The sequence below is a fragment of the Nothobranchius furzeri genome, chromosome 8, assembly GCF_043380555.1.
Source record: "Nothobranchius furzeri strain GRZ-AD chromosome 8, NfurGRZ-RIMD1, whole genome shotgun sequence".
In the NCBI taxonomy this organism is placed as follows: Eukaryota; Metazoa; Chordata; class Actinopteri; order Cyprinodontiformes; family Nothobranchiidae; genus Nothobranchius; species Nothobranchius furzeri.
The window spans coordinates 58,075,771-58,097,218 of record NC_091748.1 but is presented as its reverse complement, the minus strand read 5'-3'; the positions used below and the strand labels follow the sequence as shown (position 1 = coordinate 58,097,218).

The 21,448-nt window shown below is 45.7% G+C and overlaps 1 protein-coding gene across 1 annotated transcript in view; it reads right to left on the bottom strand.

The window, feature by feature from the left end:
* Positions 1-21,448, bottom strand: part of insrb (insulin receptor b) — a 247,771-nt gene that overhangs the window by 89,692 nt on the left and 136,631 nt on the right. The gene's annotated exons all lie outside the window — the stretch shown is intronic.

Here is a 21,448-nt window from a genome sequence, read left to right as displayed (position 1 = left end):
AACCTCAACTTGTCTACTGCTGTTTGCCACAGAATCCTGGTGATTGGGTAAAAGGAGTCCAGTAGGGAGCTGTGAAAAAAAGAGTAGCGTGGCGACAGGTCAAAGTTTGAGGCTTAGCCACGCCCACACCTTTCAACTTTTGAAAAATCCGACGGTTAAATTTTTTCCCCTATGTCTTAAGGGTATATAGCAGAAGTTTGAAGGAGATTGGTGAAAAGGGCGACGGAGCATCACTCTCCAAACAACGTGTGCGAAAACCACTAAATCGCGTACTTGATCCAAAATGGCCGACTTCCTGTGCGACTTTGAACTTGACTCCAAGAGACTTTTTTGTAGGTCCTGAGACACCACATTAGTGTACCAAATTTCGTAATCCTCAGTCAAAGCATGGCTTGGGGCTAATAGTTTAAATGGTCCTAGGGGGCGCTATTTCAAAACATAGGCCACGCCCACAAAATTCAGCTGTCTATTTCTCTTGGAGCTCAGACTAGGATCACTCACCAGAAGTTTCGTAGCAATATCACGATAACTGAAGAAATGAGAGACAAACGTATTTCCATGGCGTGATGGCGATTTTCGCCATGGTCCCAAAGCCCCGCCTTTTTTCAAAACCTGCCAGTACTGGAGACCAAGTAACCTCAACTTGTCTACTGCTGTTTGCCACAGAATCCTGGTGATTGGGTAAAAGGAGTCCAGTAGGGAGCTGTGAAAAAAAGAGTAGCGTGGCGACAGGTCAAAGTTTGAGGCTTAGCCACGCCCACACCTTTCAACTTTTGAAAAATCCGACGGTTGAATTTTTTCCCCTATGTCTTAAGGGTATATAGCAGAAGTTTGAAGGAGATTGGTGAAAAGGGCGACGGAGCATCACTCTCCAAACAACGTGTGCGAAAACCACTAAATCGCGTACTTGATCCAAAATGGCCGACTTCCTGTGCGACTTTGAACTTGACTCCAAGAGACTTTTTTGTAGGTCCTGAGACACCACATTAGTGTACCAAATTTCGTAATCCTCAGTCAAAGCATGGCTTGGGGCTAATAGTTTTAATGGTCCTAGGGGGCGCTATTTCAGAAAATAGGCCACGCCCACCAGATGTTCACATCAGATCTTTTGGGGGGCCGGACTAGGATCACTCACAAGAAGTTTCGTGACGATATCTTTGGAAATGACGAAATGGGAGGCAAACGTAAGGCCAAGGCGGTACGCCTGAATTCGCCGCGCCACCACAGCCCCGCCCTCTGCCGAAAACTCCCATAAAGTGACGCCAAGCAACCCCCACTTGTCTTGAGTTACCAGCTACAAATTTGTGGTGATTAAGTGAAATGGGGCAATTTGGGACCTTTCACAGTAAAACTTGATCTTTTTGGTCCTGAGGGGGCGGGGCTTGTGTGATGTCATCATCCGACCTTTCAATTTACTTTGTGGGTGGATGACGAATGACCACAGAAAGTTTGGTAACTCTATTCCATTCAGTTATGAAGTTATAGCAATTTAAATATTTTTGGCGAGTAGTCAAACTTCGAGGCCTGGCTCCGCCCCTTCAACATATACGAAAACTCAGAATCCTTATCTCATTTTGTTCGCCCATCCCTTCTGAGCAATTTTACACAATTTTTGAGACGATCGTGCGAAAAATGATCGAGCAATCCAATCAGAAACGGACCCTAAAAACGGCAAAAACGGCAAAAAATCGCCATTTCAACCCAAAATGGCCGACTTCCTGTTTGATATTGACCATGGTTGCAAGAGACTTTTCTGTGCGGACTGTTGAGTACTACAAGTGTACCAAATTTCATAACTGTACGATAAACTAAGCTTTATGGAGAGGGGTTTTTTTCACTTTGTAGGGGGCGCTGTTCAGCCATTTTCTTTGCGATTTTTTTGGGACCTTTAAAATATCAAATTTTTCACCAGGCCTGACAAGTGTGCAAAATATTGTGAGTTTTGGGGTATGTTAAGGTCCCCAAAAAGCTGTTCAAAGGGGGCACGGAATAACAAAAAATAATAATAATCAGAGCAAAAACAAGAGGCCTTCGCAGCGCTTTCGCTGCTCGGGCCTAATAATAATCAGAGCAAAAACAAGAGGCCTTCGCAGCGCTTTCGCTGCTCGGGCCTAATTAAAGCTGCAAGCAGCGTCGTTCGGCCCTCGCAGCGAAGCTGCTCGCCCTCCTTCCGCAACCCCTCCGCTCCATCCGCGACGCTCTCCAAACCCAGCTCCGCGCTTCTCCATCCTGGCCGGCAGCCGGGGGCACCAGGGCACGTCTGGCAGAACAGAAAGTCAACCACCCCGACACCAGAAACCGTGAACGGCCTCCGCGTCCACACCTCACCCTGACTCAGCATCCCCTCTGAGACCACCATTACACGTCTCACCACTAGGAGATACTCTATCTTTACTACACTGGTGATGTGATGTTCAGTCTCGGGCATATCGAAGGCTGTTTGTGGAAGTTACAGTCAAACGTAAGGTCACAGCGTCACGCCAGAAATCGCCATGGCATCAAAGCTCCTCCCTTTCTGAAAAGCTATCAGATCTGAATAGTCATTACAACATCATGAAGACAGTGCATGACCTTAGTGTCATGTTGACTAAATTAGAGGGGACAAATATGGGCATTTCACCATAAAACAGTAGACTTCCTGTAGTCAGGGGGCGGGGCTTAGGTGATGCCAGCTGTCCACATTGTCACTGTCTTCAGATGTGGTCAGTGATCACACAGACAAAGTTTGAAATTGATCTGATCATGCACATGGGAGTTATTAAGTCAAGTAACGTAATGGCGACTGGACAAAGTTTGAGGCTTAGCCACGCCCACACCTTTATACTTATTTAAAATCCGACGGTTGAATTTTTTCCTCTATGTCTTAAGAGTATATAGCAGAGGTTTGAAGGTGATCGGTGGAAAGGGCGAGGAGATATCATTCTCCTAATAACGTGTGCGAAAACCACTAAATTGAGTACTTGGACCAAAATGGCCGACCTCCTGTGCGACATTGTGCTTGGCTCCAAGAGACTTTTTTGTAGGTCCTGGTACACTACATTAGTGTGCCAAATTTTGTGATCCTCAGTCAAAGCATGGCTTGGGGCTGACTGTTTTAATGGTCCTAGGGGGCGCTGTTTCAGAAAATAGGCCACGCCCACAAACTTCAGCTGTCCAATTCTATTAGGGGTCAGAGTAGGATCACTCATCAGAACTTGTATGGCGATGTCACAATGACTGAAGAAATGAGAGACAAACGTATTTCCATGTCGTGATGGCGAATTTCGCCATTCTCCCAAAGCCCCGCCTTTATTCGAAACCTGCCAGTACTATAGACCAAGTGACCTCAACTTGTCTGCTGCTATTCGCCACTGTTTGGTGGTGATTGGTTAAAAGGAGTCCAATAGGGAGCTGTGAAAAAAAAGAGTGGCGTGGCGACAGGTCAAAGTTTGAGGCTTAGCCACGCCCACACCTTTATACTTATTTAAAATCCGACGGTTGAATTTTTTCATCTATGTCTTAAGAGTATGTAGCCGAAGTGTGAAGGCAATTGGTGAAAAGGGCGACGGAGCATCACTCTCCAAACAACGTGTGCGAAAACCACTAAATTGCGCACTTGGACCAAAATGGCCGACTTCCTGTGCGACAATGCACTTGGCTCCAAGAGACTTTTTTGTAGGGCCTGAGACACCACATTAGTGTACCAAATTTCGTAATCCTCAGTCAAAGCATGGCTTGGGGCTGTCAGTTTTAATGGTCCTAGGGGGCGCTATTTCAGAAAATAGACCACGCCCACCGGAATTTCACATCAGATCTTTTGGGGGGCCAGACTAGGATCACTCACAAGAAGCTTCGTGGCGATATCTCTAGAAATGACGAAATGGGAGGCAAACGTAAGGCCTAAGCGGTACGCCTGAATTCGCCGCGCCGCCACAGCCCCGCCTTCTGCAGAAAACTCCCATAAAGTGAAGCCAAGCAACCCCAACTTGTCTTCAGTTTCCCGCTACAAATTTGGGGTGATTATTGGAAAGGGCGAATTTTGGAAAATTTCCCAGTAAAACTTGACCTTTTAAGTCCTGAGGGGGCGGAGCTTATGTGACATCATCAATCGACCATTCATTTGTCTTCGGAGGGCGATGACAATTGTCCACAGAACATTTCTTTAACTGTAATTCTTTCATTTATGAAATTATAGCAATTTGAATTTTTTTGGCGAGTGCTCGAACTTTGAGGCCTGGCCCCGCCCCTTCAGTATTTACGAAAAGTCAATTTTATTGTCTCATTTGAATCGTCCATCGCTTCTGTTCGATCTCGCACAATTTTTGAGACGATGGTGCGAAAAATGACCAAACTGTTCAACCAAATATAGACCCTAGAAATGGCCAAAACGGGGTCAAAATGGCCACTTTACTCCAAAATGGCCGACTTCCTGTTTGATATTGACCATGGTTGCAAGAGACTTTTCTGTGCGGACTGTTGAGTACTACAAGTAAACCAAATTTCATAACTGTACGATAAACTAAGCTTTATGGAGAGGGGTATTTTTCACTTTCTAGAGGGCGCTGTTCAGCCACTTTTTTATGAACTTTCACATCGCCAGTGAAATACGTACATTTCACGCACTTTCTATATTGGGCCAGAATTTGGTGACTTTTTGGATATGCTAAGACCCCCTAAAGGCCACCCAAAGACGCGGAAGAAAAAAAAAATAATAATAATAATAATTAAAGCTGCAAGCAGCGTCGTTCGGCCCTCGCAGCGAAGCTGCTCGCCCTCTGTCCGCACCCCCTCCGCTCCATCCCCGACGCTCTCCAAACCCGGCTCCGCGCTTTTCCATCCTGGCCGGCAGCCGAGGGCACCAGGGCATGCCTGGCGGAACAGAAAGTCAGCCACCCCAACACCGGAAACCGTGAAAGGCCTCCTCGTCCACACCTCACCCTGACTCAGCATCCCTTCTGAGCCCACCATTACATGTCTCACCCCTAGGAGATACTCTATCTTTACCACACTGGTGATGTGATGTTCAGTCTCGGGCAAATCGGAGGCTGTTTGTGGAAGTTACAGTCAAACGTAAGGTCACAGCATCACGCCAGAAATCGCCATGGCATCAAAGCCCCTCACTTTCTGAAAAGCTATCAGATCTGAATGGTCATTACAACATCATGAAGACAGTGCATGACCTTAGTGTCATCTTGACTAAATTAGAGGGGACAAATATGGGAAGTTCACCATAAAACAATAGACTTCCTGTAGTCAGGGGGCGGGGCTTAGGTGATGTCAGCTGTCCACATTGTCACTGTCTTCAGATGTGGTCAGTGATCACACAGACAAAGTATGAAATTGATCTGATCATGCACATGGGAGTTGTTAAGTCGAATAAAGTAATGGCGACTGGTCAAAGTTTGAGGCTTAGCCACGCCCATACCTTTATACTTATTTAAAATCCGACGGTTGAATTTTTTCCTCTATGTCTTAAGAGTATATAGCAGAAGTTTGAAGGTGATCGGTGGAAAGGGCGAGGAGATATAATTCTCCTAATAACGTGTGCGAAAACCACTAAGTTGAGTAATTGCACCAAAATGGCCGACCTCCTGTGCGACATTGCGCTTGGCTCCAAGAGACTTTTTTGTAGGTCCTGAGACACTACATTAGTGTGCCAAATTGTGTGATCCTCAGTCAAAGCATGGCTTGGGGCTGACTGTTTTAATGGTCCTAGGGGGCACTGTTTCGGAAAATAGGCCACGCCCACAAACTTCAGCTGTCCAGTTATATTAGGGGTCAGAGTAGGATCACTCATCAGAAATTGTGTGGCAATGTCACAATGATTGAAGAAATGAGAGACAAACGTATTTCCATGGCGTGATGGTGAATTTCGCCATGCTCCCAAAGCTCCGCCTTTATTCGAAACCTGCCAGTACTATAGACGAAGTGACCTTAACTTGTCTGCTGCTATTTGCCACTGTTTGGTGGTGATTGGATAAAAGGAGTCCAATAGGGAGCTGTGAAAAAAAGAGTGGCGTGGCGACAGGTCAGAGTTTGAGGCTTAGCCACGCCCACACCTCTATACTTATTTAAAATCCGACGGTTGAATTTTTTCATCTATGTCTTAAGAGTATATAGCAGAAGTGTGAAGGCGATTGGTGAAAAGGGCGACGGAGCATCACTCTCCAAACAACGTGTGCGAAAACCACTAAATCGCTCACTTGGACCAAAATGGCCGACTTCCTGTGCGACTTTGCACTTGGCTCCAAGAAACTTTTTTGTAGGTCCTGAGACACCACATTAGTGTACCACATTTCGTAATCCTCAGTCAAAGCATGGCTTGGGGCTGTCAGTTTTAATGGTCCTAGGGGGCGCTATTTCAGAAAATAGACCACGCCCACCGGAATTTCACATCAGATTTTTTTGGGGGCCGGACTAGGATCACTCACAAGAAGTTTCGTGGCGATATCTCTAGAAATGACGAAATGGGAGGCAAACGTAAGGCCTAAGCGGTACGCCTGAGTTCGCCGCGCCGCCACAGCCCCGCCTTCTCCAGAAAACTCCCATAAAGTGACGCCAAGCAACCCCAACTTGTCTTCAGTTACCTGATACAAATTTAGGATGATTATTCGAAAGGGCGAATTTTGGAAAATTTCCTAGTAAAACTTGACCTTTTAAGTCCTGAAGGGGCGGGGCTTATGTGACATCATCAATCGACCATTCATTTGTCTTCGGGGGGCGATGATGATTGTCCATAGAAAGTTACTTTATCTGTAATTCTTTCATTTATGAAATTATACCAATTTGAATTTTTTTGGCGAGTGCTCGAACTTTGAGGCCTGGTCCCGCCCCTTCAGTATTTACGAAAAGTCAATTTTATTGTCTCATTTTAATCGTCTGTCGCTTCTGTTCGATCGCACACTATTTTTGAGACGATCGTGCGAAAAATGACCAAACTGTTCAACCAAATATAGACCCAAGAAATGGCCGAAACAGGGTCAAAATGGCCACTTTAGTCCAAAATGGCCGACTTCCTGTTTGATATTGACCATGGATGCAAGAGGCTTTTCTGTGCATATTGTTGAGTTCTACAAGTGTACCAAATTTCATAACTGTATGATAAACTAAGCTTTATGGAGAGGGGTATTTTTCACTTTCTAGGGGGCGCTGTTCAGCCATTTTTTTATGAACTTTCACATCGCCAGTGAAATACGTAAATTTCACGCACTTTCTATATTGGGCCAGAATTTGGTGACTTTTTGGATATGCTAAGACCCCCTAAAGGCCAGTCAAAGACGCGGAAGAAAAAAGAAAGAAAGAAAGCGTAATAATAAACGGAGCAGATACAATAGGCCTTCGCAGCTTCACTGCTCGGGCCTAATTAAAGCTGCAAGCAGCGTCGTTCGGCCCTCGCAGCGAAGCTGCTCGCCCTCTGTCCGCACCCCCTCCGCTCCATCCCCGACGCTCTCCAAACCCGGCTCCGCGCTTTTCCATCCTGGCCGGCAGCCGAGGGCACCAGGGCATGCCTGGCGGAACAGAAAGTCAGCCACCCCAACACCGGAAACCGTGAAAGGCCTCCTCGTCCACACCTCACCCTGACTCAGCATCCCTTCTGAGCCCACCATTACATGTCTCACCCCTAGGAGATACTCTATCTTTACCACACTGGTGATGTGATGTTCAGTCTCGGGCAAATCGGAGGCTGTTTGTGGAAGTTACAGTCAAACGTAAGGTCACAGCGTCACGCCAGAAATCGCCATGGCATCAAAGCCCCTCACTTTCTGAAAAGCTATCAGATCTGAATGGTCATTACAACATCATGAAGACAGTGCATGACCTTAGTGTCATCTTGACTAAATTAGAGGGGACAAATATGGGAAGTTCACCATAAAACAATAGACTTCCTGTAGTCAGGGGGCGGGGCTTAGGTGATGTCAGCTGTCCACATTGTCACTGTCTTCAGATGTGGTCAGTGATCACACAGACAAAGTATGAAATTGATCTGATCATGCACATGGGAGTTGTTAAGTCAAATAAAGTAATGGCGACTGGTCAAAGTTTGAGGCTTAGCCACGCCCATACCTTTATACTTATTTAAAATCCGACGGTTGAATTTTTTCCTCTATGTCTTAAGAGTATATAGCAGAAGTTTGAAGGTGATCGGTGGAAAGGGCGAGGAGATATAATTCTCCTAATAACGTGTGCGAAAACCACTAAATTGAGTAATTGCACCAAAATGGCCGACCTCCTGTGCGACATTGCGCTTGGCTCCAAGAGACTTTTTTGTAGGTCCTGAGACACTACATTAGTGTGCCAAATTTTGTGATCCTCAGTCAAAGCATGGCTTGGGGCTGACTGTTTTAATGGTCCTAGGGGGCACTGTTTCGGAAAATAGGCCACGCCCACAAACTTCAGCTGTCCAGTTATATTAGGGGTCAGAGTAGGATCACTCATCAGAAATTGTGTGGCAATGTCACAATGATTGAAGAAATGAGAGACAAACGTATTTCCATGGCGTGATGGTGAATTTCGCCATGCTCCCAAAGCTCCGCCTTTATTCGAAACCTGCCAGTACTATAGACCAAGTGACCTCAACTTGTCTGCTGCTATTTGCCACTGTTTGGTGGTGATTGGATAAAAGGAGTCCAATAGGGAGCTGTGAAAAAAAGAGTGGCGTGGCGACAGGTCAGAGTTTGAGGCTTAGCCACGCCCACACCTCTATACTTATTTAAAATCCGACGGTTGAATTTTTTCATCTATGTCTTAAGAGTATATAGCAGAAGTGTGAAGGCGATTGGTGAAAAGGGCGATGGAGCATCACTCTCCAAACAACGTGTGCGAAAACCACTAAATCGCGCACTTGGACCAAAATGGCCGACTTCCTGTGCGACTTTGCACTTGGCTCCAAGAGACTTTTTTGTAGGTCCTGAGACACCACATTAGTGTACCACATTTCGTAATCCTCAGTCAAAGCATGGCTTGGGGCTGTCAGTTTTAATGGTCCTAGGGGGCGCTATTTCAGAAAATAGACCACGCCCACCGGAATTTCACATCAGATTTTTTTGGGGGCCGGACTAGGATCACTCACAAGAAGTTTCGTGGCGATATCTCTAGAAATGACGAAATGGGAGGCAAACGTAAGGCCTAAGCGGTACGCCTGAGTTCGCCGCGCCGCCACAGCCCCGCCTTCTCCAGAAAACTCCCATAAAGTGACGCCAAGCAACCCCAACTTGTCTTCAGTTACCTGATACAAATTTAGGATGATTATTCGAAAGGGCGAATTTTGGAAAATTTCCTAGTAAAACTTGACCTTTTAAGTCCTGAAGGGGCGGGGCTTATGTGACATCATCAATCGACCATTCATTTGTCTTCGGGGGGCGATGATGATTGTCCATAGAAAGTTACTTTATCTGTAATTCTTTCATTTATGAAATTATACCAATTTGAATTTTTTTGGCGAGTGCTCGAACTTTGAGGCCTGGTCCCGCCCCTTCAGTATTTACGAAAAGTCAATTTTATTGTCTCATTTTAATCGTCCGTCGCTTCTGTTCGATCGCACACTATTTTTGAGACGATCGTGCGAAAAATGACCAAACTGTTCAACCAAATATAGACCCAAGAAATGGCCGAAACAGGGTCAAAATGGCCACTTTAGTCCAAAATGGCCGACTTCCTGTTTGATATTGACCATGGATGCAAGAGGCTTTTCTGTGCATATTGTTGAGTTCTACAAGTGTACCAAATTTCATAACTGTACGATAAACTAAGCTTTATGGAGAGGGGTATTTTTCACTTTCTAGGGGGCGCTGTTCAGCCATTTTTTTATGAACTTTCACATCGCCAGTGAAATACGTAAATTTCACGCACTTTCTATATTGGGCCAGAATTTGGTGACTTTTTGGATATGCTAAGACCCCCTAAAGGCCAGTCAAAGACGCGGAAGAAAAAAGAAAGAAAGAAAGCGTAATAATAAACGGAGCAGATACAATAGGCCTTCGCAGCTTCACTGCTCGGGCCTAATTAAAGCTGCAAGCAGCGTCGTTCGGCCCTCGCAGCTCCGCGCCGCTCCGGCCTGGCCGGCAGCCCGGGGCAATAGGGCACGTCCACGGAACAGAAACGTCGACCACCCCGACACCAGAAACCGCAAACGATCACCTCGTCCGCACCTCACCCTGACTCAGCATCCCCTCTGAGGACACCATTATATTACACGTCTCACAACTAGGGATCTGATGACACAGACCAACTGTAATGCTTTTCTGACCACGTTGTTTGAAGTTATTGTAGGTTAAACTTATCTAGGGCCGCTGGAAAGCTTTCAGATCATGACAAATATGGGCATTTCACCATAAAACAATAGACTTCCTGTAGTAGAGGGCGGGACTTAGGGGATGTCAGCTGTCCACATTGGCATTGTCTTCAGATGTGGTCAGTGATCACACAGACAAAGTTTGATATAGATTAGATCATGCACATGGGAGTTATTAAGCCAAGAAATGTAATGGCGAAAGGTCAAAGTTTGAGGGTTAGCCACGCCCACACCTTTCAACTTTTGAAAAATCCGAAGGTTGAATTTTTTCCCCTATGTCTTAAGAGGATATAGCAGGAGTTTGAAGGCAATTGGTGAAAAGGACGATGGGGCATAATACTCCAAACAATGTCTGCGAAAACCACTAAATTGAGTACTTGGACCAAAATGGCCGACTTCCTGTACGATTTTGCACTTGGCTCCAAGAGACTTTTTTTCCTGAGACAACACATTAGTGTACCAAATTTCGTAATCCTCAGTCAAAGCATGGCTTGGGGCTATTAGTTTAAAAGGTCCTAGGGGGCGCTATTTAAGGAAATAGGCCACGCCCACAAACTTCAGCTGTCTATTTCTCTTGGGGTCAGACTAGGATCACTCACCAGAAGTTTCGTAGTGATATCACGATAACTGAAGAAATGAGAGGCAAACGTATTTCCATGGCGTGATGGCGATTTTCGCCATGCTCCCAAAGCCCCGCCTTTTTTTGAAACCTGCCAGTACTGGAGACCAAGTGACCTCACGTTGTCTACTGCTATTTGCCAGAGATTCCTGCTGATTGGGTAAAAGGAGTCCAGTAGGGAGCTGTGAAAAAAGAGTGGCGTGGCGACAGGTCAAAGTTTGAGGCTTAGCCACGCCCACACCTTTCAACTTTTGAAAAATCCGACGGTTGAATTTTTTCCCCTACGTCTTAAGAGTATATAGCAGAAGTGTGAAAGCGATTGGTGAAAAAAGCAACGGAGCATCACTCTCCAAACAACGTGTACCAAAACAACTAAATCGCGTACTTGTACCAAAATGGCCGACTTCCTGTGCGACTTTGGACTTGGCTCCAAGAGACTTTTTTGTAGGTCCTGAGACTCCACATTAGTTTACCAAATTTCGTAATCCTCAGTCAAAGCATGGCTAGGGGCTGGCAGTTTTAATGGTCCTAGAGGGCGCTATTTCAAAAAATTGGCCACGCCCACAAATTTTAGCTGTCCATTTCTATTGGGGGTCAGACTAGGATCACTCACAACAAATTTCGAGGTGATATCTCGATAACTTAAGGAATGAGAGGCAAACGTATTTCCATGGCGTGATGGTGATTTTCGCCATGCTCCCAAAGCCCCGCCTTTTTTCAAAACCTGCCAGTACTGGAGACCAAGTAACCTCAAGTTGTCTACTGCTGTTTGCCACAGAATCCTGGTGTTTGGGTAAAAGGAGTCCAGTAGGGAGCTGTGAAAAAAAGAGTGGCGTGGCGACAGTTCAAAGTTTGAGGCTTAGCCACGCCCACACCTTTCAACTTTTGAAAAATCCGACGGTTGAATTTTTTCCCCTATGTCTTAAGAGTATATAGCAGAAGTTTGAAGGAGATTGGTGAAAAGGGCGACGGAGCATCACTCTCCAAACAACGTGTGCGAAAACAACTAAATCGCGCACTTGGACCAAAATGGCCGACTTCCTGTGCGACTTTGCACTTGGCTCCAAGAGACTTTTTTGTAGGTCCTGAGACACCACATTAGTGTACCAAATTTCGTAATCCTCAGTCAAAGCATGGCTTGGGGCTGACAGTTTTAATGGTCCTAGGGGGCGCTATTTCAGAAAATTGGCCACGCCCACCGGATTTTCACGTCAGATTTTTTGGGGGGCCAGACTAGGATCACTCACAAGAAGTTTCGTGACGACATCTTTAGAAATAAAGAAATGGGAGGCAAACGTAAGGCCACGGCGGTACGCCTTACTTCGCCGCGCCGCCACAGCCCCGCCCTCTGCCGAAAACTCCCATAAAGTGACGCCAAGCAACCCCCACTTGCCTTGAGTTACCAGCTCCAAATTTGTGGTGATTAAGTGAAATGGGGCAATTTGGGACCTTTCACAGTAAAACTTGACCTTTTTGGTCCTGAGGGGGCGGGGCTTGTGTGATGTCATCAACCGACCATTCAATTTACTTTGTGGGTCGATGACAAATGACCACAGAAAGTTTGGTAACGCTATTCCATTCAATTATGAAGTTATAGCAATTTAAATTTTTTTGGCGAGTAGTCAAACTTTGAGGCCTGGCTCCGCCCCTTCAACATATACGAAAACTCAGAATCCTTATCTCATTTTGTTCGCCCATCCCTTCTGAGAAATTTTACACAATTTTTGAGACGATCGTGCGAAAAATGATCGAGCAATCCAATCAGAGACGGACCCTAAAAACGGCAAAAACGGCAAAAAATCGCCATTTCAACCCAAAATGGCCGACTTCCTGTTTGATATTGACCATGGTTGCAAGAGACTTTTCTGTGCGGACTGTTGAGTACTACAAGTGTACCAAATTTCATAACTGTACGATAAACTAAGCTTTATGGAGAGGGTTTTTTTTCACTTTGTAGGGGGCGCTGTTCAGCCATTTTCTTTGCGATTTTTTTGGGACCTTTAAAATATCAAATTTTTCACCAGGCCTGACAAGTGTGCAAAATATTGTGAGTTTTGGGGTATGTTAAGGTCCCCAAAAAGCTGTTCAAAGGGGGCACGGAATAACAAAAAATAATTAAAGCTGCAAGCAGCGTCGTTCGGCCCTCGCAGCTCCGCGCCGCTCCGGTCTGGACGGCAGCCCGGGGCACCAGTGCACGTCTGACAGAACAGAAACGTCAACCACCCCGACACCAGAAACCGCGAATGGCCTCCTAGTCTGCACCTCACCCTGACTCAGCATCCCCTCTGAGCTCACCATTAAATTGAATATTAAGATTACGGCGTTACGCCAGAATTCACCATGGCATCAAAGCCCCTCCCTTTCTGGAAAGCTATCAGATCTGAATGGTCATTACAGCATCATGAAGACAGTGCATGACCTTAGGGTCATGTTGACTAAATTAGAGGGGACAAATATGGGCATTTCAGCATAAAAAATAAATTCCTGTAGTCAGGGGGCGGGGCTTAGGTGATGTCAGCTGTCCACATTGTCATTGTTTACAGATATGGTCAATGATCACACAGACAAAGTTCGAAAAAGATCTGATCATGCACATGGGAGTTATTAAGTCAAGTAAAGTAATGGCGAAAGGTCAACGTTTGAGGCTTAGCCACGCCCACACCTTTCAACTTTTGAAAAATCCGACGGTTGAATTTTTTCCCCTATGTCTTAAGAGTGTATTGCAGAAGTTTGAAGGTGATTGGTGAAAAGGGCGACGGAGCATCACTCTCCAAACAATGTGTGCGAAAACCACTAAATCACGTACTTGCACCAAAATGGCCGACTTCCTGTGCGACTTTACGCTTGGCTCCAAGAGACTTTTTTGTAGGTCCTGAGACCCCACATTAGTGTACCAAATTTCGTAATCCTCAGTCAAAGCATGGCTTGGGGCTGAAAGTTTTAATGGCTCTAGGGGGCGCTATTTAAGAATATAGGCCACGCCCACAAACTTCAGCTGTCTATTTCTCTTGGAGCTCAGACTAGGATCACTCACCAGAAGTTTCGTAGCAATATCACGATAACTGAAGAAATGAGACAAACGTATTTCCATGGCGTGATGGCGATTTTCGCCATGGTCCCAAAGCCCCGCCTTTTTTCAAAACCTGCCAGTACTGGAGACCAAGTAACCTCAACTTGTCTACTGCTGTTTGCCACAGAATCCTGGTGATTGGGTAAAAGGAGTCCAGTAGGGAGCTGTGAAAAAAAGAGTAGCGTGGCGACAGGTCAAAGTTTGAGGCTTAGCCACGCCCACACCTTTCAACTTTTGAAAAATCCGACGGTTAAATTTTTTCCCCTATGTCTTAAGGGTATATAGCAGAAGTTTGAAGGAGATTGGTGAAAAGGGCGACGGAGCATCACTCTCCAAACAACGTGTGCGAAAACCACTAAATCGCGTACTTGATCCAAAATGGCCGACTTCCTGTGCGACTTTGAACTTGACTCCAAGAGACTTTTTTGTAGGTCCTGAGACACCACATTAGTGTACCAAATTTCGTAATCCTCAGTCAAAGCATGGCTTGGGGCTAATAGTTTAAATGGTCCTAGGGGGCGCTATTTCAAAACATAGGCCACGCCCACAAAATTCAGCTGTCTATTTCTCTTGGAGCTCAGACTAGGATCACTCACCAGAAGTTTCGTAGCAATATCACGATAACTGAAGAAATGAGAGACAAACGTATTTCCATGGCGTGATGGCGATTTTCGCCATGGTCCCAAAGCCCCACCTTTTTTCAAAACCTGCCAGTACTGGAGACCAAGTAACCTCAACTTGTCTACTGCTGTTTGCCACAGAATCCTGGTGATTGGGTAAAAGGAGTCCAGTAGGGAGCTGTGAAAAAAAGAGTAGCGTGGCGACAGGTCAAAGTTTGAGGCTTAGCCACGCCCACACCTTTCAACTTTTGAAAAATCCGACGGTTGAATTTTTTCCCCTATGTCTTAAGGGTATATAGCAGAAGTTTGAAGGAGATTGGTGAAAAGGGCGACGGAGCATCACTCTCCAAACAACGTGTGCGAAAACCACTAAATCGCGTACTTGATCCAAAATGGCCGACTTCCTGTGCGACTTTGAACTTGACTCCAAGAGACTTTTTTGTAGGTCCTGAGACACCACATTAGTGTACCAAATTTCGTAATCCTCAGTCAAAGCATGGCTTGGGGCTAATAGTTTTAATGGTCCTAGGGGGCGCTATTTCAGAAAATAGGCCACGCCCACCAGATGTTCACATCAGATCTTTTGGGGGGCCGGACTAGGATCACTCACAAGAAGTTTCGTGACGATATCTTTGGAAATGACGAAATGGGAGGCAAACGTAAGGCCAAGGCGGTACGCCTGAATTCGCCGCGCCACCACAGCCCCGCCCTCTGCCGAAAACTCCCATAAAGTGACGCCAAGCAACCCCCACTTGTCTTGAGTTACCAGCTACAAATTTGTGGTGATTAAGTGAAATGGGGCAATTTGGGACCTTTCACAGTAAAACTTGATCTTTTTGGTCCTGAGGGGGCGGGGCTTGTGTGATGTCATCATCCGACCTTTCAATTTACTTTGTGGGTGGATGACGAATGACCACAGAAAGTTTGGTAACTCTATTCCATTCAGTTATGAAGTTATAGCAATTTAAATATTTTTGGCGAGTAGTCAAACTTCGAGGCCTGGCTCCGCCCCTTCAACATATACGAAAACTCAGAATCCTTATCTCATTTTGTTCGCCCATCCCTTCTGAGCAATTTTACACAATTTTTGAGACGATCGTGCGAAAAATGATCGAGCAATCCAATCAGAAACGGACCCTAAAAACGGCAAAAACGGCAAAAAATCGCCATTTCAACCCAAAATGGCCGACTTCCTGTTTGATATTGACCATGGTTGCAAGAGACTTTTCTGTGCGGACTGTGGAGTACTACAAGTGTACCAAATTTCATAACTGTACGATAAACTAAGCTTTATGGAGAGGGGTTTTTTTCACTTTGTAGGGGGCGCTGTTCAGCCATTTTCTTTGCGATTTTTTTGGGACCTTTAAAATATCAAATTTTTCACCAGGCCTGACAAGTGTGCAAAATATTGTGAGTTTTGGGGTATGTTAAGGTCCCCAAAAAGCTGTTCAAAGGGGGCACGGAATAACAAAAAATAATAATAATCAGAGCAAAAACAAGAGGCCTTCGCAGCGCTTTCGCTGCTCGGGCCTAATTAAAGCTGCAAGCAGCGTCGTTCGGCCCTCGCAGCTCCGCGCCGCTCCGGTCTGCCGTCGCACCAGTGCACGTCTGACAGAACAGAAACGTCAACCACCCCGACACCAGAAACCGCGAATGGCCTCCTAGTCTGCACCTCACCCTGACTCAGCATCCCCTCTGAGCTCACCATTAAATTGAATATTAAGATTACGGCGTTACGCCAGAATTCGCCATGGCATCAAAGCCCCTCCCTTTCTGGAAAGCTATCAGATCTGAATGGTCATTACAGCATCATGAAGACAGTGCATGACCTTAGGGTCATGTTGACTAAATTAGAGGGGACAAATATGGGCATTTCAGCATAAAAAATAAATTCCTGTAGTCAGGGGGCGGGGCTTAGGTGATGTCAGCTGTCCACATTGTCATTGTTTACAGATATGGTCAATGATCACACAGACAAAGTTCGAAAAAGATCTGATCATGCACATGGGAGTTATTAAGTCAAGTAAAGTAATGGCGAAAGGTCAACGTTTGAGGCTTAGCCACGCCCACACCTTTCAACTTTTGAAAAATCCGACGGTTGAATTTTTTCCCCTATGTCTTAAGAGTGTATTGCAGAAGTTTGAAGGTGATTGGTGAAAAGGGCGACGGAGCATCACTCTCCAAACAATGTGTGCGAAAACCACTAAATCACGTACTTGCACCAAAATGGCCGACTTCCTGTGCGACTTTACGCTTGGCTCCAAGAGACTTTTTTGTAGGTCCTGAGACCCCACATTAGTGTACCAAATTTCGTAATCCTCAGTCAAAGCATGGCTTGGGGCTGAAAGTTTTAATGGCTCTAGGGGGCGCTATTTAAGAATATAGGCCACGCCCACAAACTTCAGCTGTCTATTTCTCTTGGAGCTCAGACTAGGATCACTCACCAGAAGTTTCGTAGCAATATCACGATAACTGAAGAAATGAGACAAACGTATTTCCATGGCGTGATGGCGATTTTCGCCATGGTCCCAAAGCCCCGCCTTTTTTCAAAACCTGCCAGTACTGGAGACCAAGTAACCTCAACTTGTCTACTGCTGTTTGCCACAGAATCCTGGTGATTGGGTAAAAGGAGTCCAGTAGGGAGCTGTGAAAAAAAGAGTAGCGTGGCGACAGGTCAAAGTTTGAGGCTTAGCCACGCCCACACCTTTCAACTTTTGAAAAATCCGACGGTTAAATTTTTTCCCCTATGTCTTAAGGGTATATAGCAGAAGTTTGAAGGAGATTGGTGAAAAGGGCGACGGAGCATCACTCTCCAAACAACGTGTGCGAAAACCACTAAATCGCGTACTTGATCCAAAATGGCCGACTTCCTGTGCGACTTTGAACTTGACTCCAAGAGACTTTTTTGTAGGTCCTGAGACACCACATTAGTGTACCAAATTTCGTAATCCTCAGTCAAAGCATGGCTTGGGGCTAATAGTTTAAATGGTCCTAGGGGGCGCTATTTCAAAACATAGGCCACGCCCACAAAATTCAGCTGTCTATTTCTCTTGGAGCTCAGACTAGGATCACTCACCAGAAGTTTCGTAGCAATATCACGATAACTGAAGAAATGAGAGACAAACGTATTTCCATGGCGTGATGGCGATTTTCGCCATGGTCCCAAAGCCCCGCCTTTTTTCAAAACCTGCCAGTACTGGAGACCAAGTAACCTCAACTTGTCTACTGCTGTTTGCCACAGAATCCTGGTGATTGGGTAAAAGGAGTCCAGTAGGGAGCTGTGAAAAAAAGAGTAGCGTGGCGACAGGTCAAAGTTTGAGGCTTAGCCACGCCCACACCTTTCAACTTTTGAAAAATCCGACGGTTGAATTTTTTCCCCTATGTCTTAAGGGTATATAGCAGAAGTTTGAAGGAGATTGGTGAAAAGGGCGACGGAGCATCACTCTCCAAACAACGTGTGCGAAAACCACTAAATCGCGTACTTGATCCAAAATGGCCGACTTCCTGTGCGACTTTGAACTTGACTCCAAGAGACTTTTTTGTAGGTCCTGAGACACCACATTAGTGTACCAAATTTCGTAATCCTCAGTCAAAGCATGGCTTGGGGCTAATAGTTTTAATGGTCCTAGGGGGCGCTATTTCAGAAAATAGGCCACGCCCACCAGATGTTCACATCAGATCTTTTGGGGGGCCGGACTAGGATCACTCACAAGAAGTTTCGTGACGATATCTTTGGAAATGACGAAATGGGAGGCAAACGTAAGGCCAAGGCGGTACGCCTGAATTCGCCGCGCCACCACAGCCCCGCCCTCTGCCGAAAACTCCCATAAAGTGACGCCAAGCAACCCCCACTTGTCTTGAGTTACCAGCTACAAATTTGTGGTGATTAAGTGAAATGGGGCAATTTGGGACCTTTCACAGTAAAACTTGATCTTTTTGGTCCTGAGGGGGCGGGGCTTGTGTGATGTCATCATCCGACCTTTCAATTTACTTTGTGGGTGGATGACGAATGACCACAGAAAGTTTGGTAACTCTATTCCATTCAGTTATGAAGTTATAGCAATTTAAATATTTTTGGCGAGTAGTCAAACTTCGAGGCCTGGCTCCGCCCCTTCAACATATACGAAAACTCAGAATCCTTATCTCATTTTGTTCGCCCATCCCTTCTGAGCAATTTTACACAATTTTTGAGACGATCGTGCGAAAAATGATCGAGCAATCCAATCAGAAACGGACCCTAAAAACGGCAAAAACGGCAAAAAATCGCCATTTCAACCCAAAATGGCCGACTTCCTGTTTGATATTGACCATGGTTGCAAGAGACTTTTCTGTGCGGACTGTTGAGTACTACAAGTGTACCAAATTTCATAACTGTACGATAAACTAAGCTTTATGGAGAGGGTTTTTTTTCACTTTGTAGGGGGCGCTGTTCAGCCATTTTCTTTGCGATTTTTTTGGGACCTTTAAAATATCAAATTTTTCACCAGGCCTGACAAGTGTGCAAAATATTGTGAGTTTTGGGGTATGTTAAGGTCCCCAAAAAGCTGTTCAAAGGGGGCACGGAATAACAAAAAATAATAATAATCAGAGCAAAAACAAGAGGCCTTCGCAGCGCTTTCGCTGCTCGGGCCTAATTAAAGCTGCAAGCAGCGTCGTTCGGCCCTCGCAGCTCCGCGCCGCTCCGGTCTGGACGGCAGCCCGGGGCACCAGTGCACGTCTGACAGAACAGAAACGTCAACCACCCCGACACCAGAAACCGCGAATGGCCTCCTAGTCTGCACCTCACCCTGACTCAGCATCCCCTCTGAGCTCACCATTAAATTGAATATTAAGATTACGGCGTTACGCCAGAATTCGCCATGGCATCAAAGCCCCTCCCTTTCTGGAAAGCTATCAGATCTGAATGGTCATTACAGCATCATGAAGACAGTGCATGACCTTAGGGTCATGTTGACTAAATTAGAGGGGACAAATATGGGCATTTCAGCATAAAAAATAAATTCCTGTAGTCAGGGGGCGGGGCTTAGGTGATGTCAGCTGTCCACATTGTCATTGTTTACAGATATGGTCAATGATCACACAGACAAAGTTCGAAAAAGATCTGATCATGCACATGGGAGTTATTAAGTCAAGTAAAGTAATGGCGAAAGGTCAACGTTTGAGGCTTAGCCACGCCCACACCTTTCAACTTTTGAAAAATCCGACGGTTGAATTTTTTCCCCTATGTCTTAAGAGTGTATTGCAGAAGTTTGAAGGTGATTGGTGAAAAGGGCGACGGAGCATCACTCTCCAAACAATGTGTGCGAAAACCACTAAATCACGTACTTGCACCAAAATGGCCGACTTCCTGTGCGACTTTACGCTTGGCTCCAAGAGACTTTTTTGTAGGTCCTGAGACCCCACATTAGTGTACCAAATTTCGTAATCCTCAGTCAAAGCATGGCTTGGGGCTGAAAGTTTTAATGGCTCTAGGGGGCGCTATTTAAGAATATAGGCCACGCCCACAAACTTCAGCTGTCTATTTCTCTTGGAGCTCAGACTAGGATCACTCACCAGAAGTTTCGTAGCAATATCACGATAACTGAAGAAATGAGACAAACGTATTTCCATGGCGTGATGGCGATTTTCGCCATGGTCCCAAAGCCCCGCCTTTTTTCAAAACCTGCCAGTACTGGAGACCAAGTAACCTCAACTTGTCTACTGCTGTTTGCCACAGAATCCTGGTGATTGGGTAAAAGGAGTCCAGTAGGGAGCTGTGAAAAAAAGAGTAGCGTGGCGACAGGTCAAAGTTTGAGGCTTAGCCACGCCCACACCTTTCAACTTTTGAAAAATCCGACGGTTAAATTTTTTCCCCTATGTCTTAAGGGTATATAGCAGAAGTTTGAAGGAGATTGGTGAAAAGGGCGACGGAGCATCACTCTCCAAACAACGTGTGCGAAAACCACTAAATCGCGTACTTGATCCAAAATGGCCGACTTCCTGTGCGACTTTGAACTTGACTCCAAGAGACTTTTTTGTAGGTCCTGAGACACCACATTAGTGTACCAAATTTCGTAATCCTCAGTCAAAGCATGGCTTGGGGCTAATAGTTTAAATGGTCCTAGGGGGCGCTATTTCAAAACATAGGCCACGCCCACAAAATTCAGCTGTCTATTTCTCTTGGAGCTCAGACTAGGATCACTCACCAGAAGTTTCGTAGCAATATCACGATAACTGAAGAAATGAGAGACAAACGTATTTCCATGGCGTGATGGCGATTTTCGCCATGGTCCCAAAGCCCCGCCTTTTTTCAAAACCTGCCAGTACTGGAGACCAAGTAACCTCAACTTGTCTACTGCTGTTTGCCACAGAATCCTGGTGATTGGGTAAAAGGAGTCCAGTAGGGAGCTGTGAAAAAAAGAGTAGCGTGGCGACAGGTCAAAGTTTGAGGCTTAGCCACGCCCACACCTTTCAACTTTTGAAAAATCCGACGGTTGAATTTTTTCCCCTATGTCTTAAGGGTATATAGCAGAAGTTTGAAGGAGATTGGTGAAAAGGGCGACGGAGCATCACTCTCCAAACAACGTGTGCGAAAACCACTAAATCGCGTACTTGATCCAAAATGGCCGACTTCCTGTGCGACTTTGAACTTGACTCCAAGAGACTTTTTTGTAGGTCCTGAGACACCACATTAGTGTACCAAATTTCGTAATCCTCAGTCAAAGCATGGCTTGGGGCTAATAGTTTTAATGGTCCTAGGGGGCGCTATTTCAGAAAATAGGCCACGCCCACCAGATGTTCACATCAGATCTTTTGGGGGGCCGGACTAGGATCACTCACAAGAAGTTTCGTGACGATATCTTTGGAAATGACGAAATGGGAGGCAAACG